This window comes from Capsicum annuum, chromosome 7, assembly GCF_002878395.1.
Source record: "Capsicum annuum cultivar UCD-10X-F1 chromosome 7, UCD10Xv1.1, whole genome shotgun sequence".
NCBI classification, from domain to species: domain Eukaryota; kingdom Viridiplantae; phylum Streptophyta; class Magnoliopsida; order Solanales; family Solanaceae; genus Capsicum; species Capsicum annuum.
This window is the reverse complement of record NC_061117.1, coordinates 166,727,934-166,732,199: the sequence shown is the minus strand read 5'-3', so window position 1 is coordinate 166,732,199 and position 4,266 is coordinate 166,727,934.

Genomic DNA, 4,266 nt, shown 5'->3' with positions numbered 1-4,266 from the left:
AGTTGCTTTAATATCTCTTCCATATTTCTAGTTGACTGATTCTATTTTGTCTGTGGCTGTGGGATATTCCATGGCTAATTAGGTGGTTCAGTTTTCCACTTTATGTTTTAGGCATTAATTTAATTTGGCCTTTGAGCATTGCCTACATACATCATATATTCCAGATTTGAAGCACTGATAGTAGCTGTATGACCACTATTTCCACAAACTTTACACCTACCTATAGCTTGTTGGTTGGCATTAACTGTGGTTGCAAGTTGTGTTGCTCCCAATTGTATTTTACTGAATGATGTATTGATCAAATTCTGTAATGCAGAAGCCTAACCTAATAGGGATGTAAATTGGTCTACCTCCAACACATCCATAATTATTTTTGTGGCACTTCCAGAATCTGAATACCAATTTAGATTTCCCTGTGCTATGTGGTTCAGAAATGTGCAAACTCATATAATTAGCTCCAATGCTTGACCACCTATGGCTGAATCTAGAAAAATCTTTGTATTTTTGTCAAGAGCTTCTACAAAAGTATAAGTAAGTACCTTATTAGATTGTTGTTGATGTGGACAATCTCAAAGAAGGGCCTTGAAGCGTTCCCAAGCATGATAGAGGTTTTTATCAGGCTTCTATTTGAAACTCACTATCTCACTATGAAGTCTCGCAATCTTTCCTGATAGAAAAAATCTGATGAGGAATTTTTTGGATAAGTTTTCCCATGATGTGATTGAATTAGCCGGCTCTACATTCAACCACCTTTTAACTTCCACCAAAAGTGAATAGGGAAATAGGGTCAGCCTCACATAATTTAGAGTCACCCTAGTCGGAGTGGATCTATCAGTAAGCTCAATAAAGGTCTACAAGTGGTCTTGTGGATCCTCTATGAAAGACCTGCAAACTATCCACTGCTAATAAAAAGCTACACCATATTGTATTTTAACTTGAAATTCCCCCCAACTATCGGTCTTTGAATCTGGGAAGTCAAGTTTGTTGTAAGTGGGACTGGCACTTCCCTAACCTTCCTACCAAGTGCTTGTTGTTCATCCATAGGAATAGTGTTCTCATGGCCTTCTTGGATTTGTGGAATTCTAGGGAGAAGGATTGCTTCTCTTATACGATGATGGTATAGTTGCTCGACTTCCGGTCTTGGATCTACCAACTCCCAATCCTTTGCAATCTTATGAACTACAGAACTTGTTTTCTACAAATACAAAAATATAACCAAGCGTAAAAACACCAAATAAATCTAAAAATAAAACTAAAATAAAAAATTGCTAATTTTAAGTCTCTGAGAATAGCGACAAAAACTTGATAGCGCACATGCAAGTGTACATGGTCTACCAAGTAATATAGTGGCCTCCAAGAAATCCAAGTTATAGGTCCCTCAGAGACTAGATTTGAAAACAATTTGATTTCAGTTCACAATTTAGATTCACTTGATGCGAGAGTAACCAAAAGAGAGAATTGAGTTTGTATATTGCAAGTAAATTAAATAATGCATAGAATAAAGTTCTTGTAACGATCAATGGGAGAAAAACCAGGGTTGAAGCACTCTTAACAATCATATTATGCTATTGGATTTTATTTATTAACTTGCTTATCTTGGTTGTTGATTCGTAGGGTTAATTGCAAGATTATGGTTTCCCAACCTTTAATCTATTACCTAAGTTGAAACTTACACCTACATCGTTGTGAAGGGATGAAATAATTAACTTAATTTCTTAAGAAATATCATCCTACATATGAATCAAGTAAGGTATCTAAGTTCATCCCTGTCCTAGATACTAATTCTAGTTTCTAATTTTTTAATGAATAAAGAATCATACTCTTTTTCTCATATTCTATAACCCTATTCCCTCTCCTGAGTTCACAGGGTTGACAATGGATATATTCTAAGGGTTGAAAATCCTTAAAATAGTTAAAATAAGAATAAAAAAAGAACCAGTATTCATAGGAAAAGCGAAAAAACTTAATCCATAGCAATAATAATCATGTTCTTGGCTTCAACCCCGTAAAGGGAGTTTTTAGCCACTCATAGCCATTATCAACATGCAATTAATTGTATGAATGATTAATAATATAGAAGAAAGCTAAATTAAAGGAATAAAAAACTAAAAAGAAGTTTTGTAATCCTAAAATGTTGTTCCAAGTGATCTAGGAGTTCAAAGATGTCCCAAAACGTGTATTAAGACGTTATATTTATAGTATATAAGTCATAACCCCACTTAGATTAGTTATCCATGTCTTTTTTCTTTAGTTAGGAACTTTTCACCCAATTTTGGTCATTGGCATGTCATTCCAAAGTGTAAAATGGAATTTTGGGCACAACTGGGAACAACTAGTCACTTAACTCCCGATTTTGGTCATTGGAACTAAGCGGTGCAATCGCGTTGAGACACTGTTTCTTGATAATTGTGAATTGGGACAGCTCTGCGATGCAATGTTTCACAATTTTGGGACCCTTATGAATCAAATGGAATGCAGCATGTGTAACTTGGACAAACAAAACTCTAGACGTGCTAAAAACTTTCCAAGGGTCCAAATTGTTGTCCACTTTGCATCCTGTGCTTCTGTGGTCATTTCTGAGCCCTTCTAAGTTGTTAATAGTTGATTTAGCTGTTATGTAATTTATATAAAATAATAATCCATTTATAAAGAATCCTATATCATTATACACAACAATTTAAGGCTCAAACTACCATAACATCCTCAATGATAAACTAGAAATACGAGCTAAGCATAGTCTAAATTCACATTGAGCTTTAACTTATTGTTTTGACTCTTTTCTTGATTCAATTGACCCTTGAACATTATAAATAAATTTTTTTACATATAAATACATAATAAAAACTTTAGTAGCTCGTAAAAACACCTTAGAACTTAGCATAATAGACTAGAAAAACTCCCATCTCTAGCTAGTTACACTAATTTTCTCGGTTGAACTCTAAATGCTCAAATTGAATCAAAAATTCTTTTGAAACAACTATTAAACTTTGTAAAAGCATAATTTGACACTTGAATGAACCTTTATATCATTATCAATACATATAGCATAAGAATCATCCTAAACACAAGGCTGAACAATCTAGAATAGAAATGCTAGAGTGCAAAGATACACCCAACATTAACTACGGGTTTTGGTGATGACTTATATGGAATCATCCTGATTTGTAAGGTTACCCATAACGACTGAAAATATTTTTTAGCTGTTCTTTAAGGACACTTTTAACATTTCCCTCTCTCCCTACTTAAAACACACAACCATAAAACATGTTGGGGACCCTATTCTCAATACTTAAATATTAAATACACTCTCTCAAGCTCTCTCAAACCCCTAAGTAAGGAACACCTAGGGTTTCAAAGGAATTGTAAATTATAGTGTCAAAGCATTGATTTTTCTTCATAATACTAGATAACTCGAGCATGTTACTCTTTTGCAAATATCATTTTCTTAAAGAATTTGTTTTAAATTGTAATTTAAGTTGTTTTGAATGCCTACTTTCGAGTATGGGTTAACGGTTTAGAATTATTATTTTCTTAAATGATGTTCCCATATTTGATATGTAATTTTCATGATTTATTAATGGTTTTGAACATATGGGGTACATGGGAATTATGAATAAACTAGAGGGTCATGGAATTCCATCAATTATATGGATTTAATAATTTAATTGACGAATAACTCACCCCTATACTGTGAAAATTGCTTGAATACGAGAATATATGCATTGAAAATACCTTTGGAACTATTGGATTGTATAAAAGGTTAAAGAACAAAATTTTATGTAATGAATAAAGGGGGTTCTTTTCCCCCTAGGTGATGGAATTGTAATGGTATGATGATTATTCCCATGCAAGTGTAGTATGTATTATGATACAGATAATGTATACCTGATATGTAGCATGGCTAATTAAAGGGGAATGTGTAAATGTTATGATTGGGTTTAAAGGGAGTTCTATAGCTATTCCAAGAATGTAGTGGTCTTTACTTTTAAGTGGTGAACTTTCATTTTCCAGAAGAGCTATCATTTCAAAGTATTGTTTTATTTATGTCTTATAATATGTCAATCCTATTCTTTTTGATATTGTAGGGGGCATGTGCAAACTTAGATTGATTTTTAATTATTTAGAGGCTTTATGGATTACAGTGGATTGGGATGTTATTGAAATTCTGAAATTCCTTTTTTGAGTTGCCTTTATTTTTATATGTTCGAAACTCAACTTATCTTGTTATCTATTCAGAATTCAGTCACAACTAGCTGTAATGTTTAC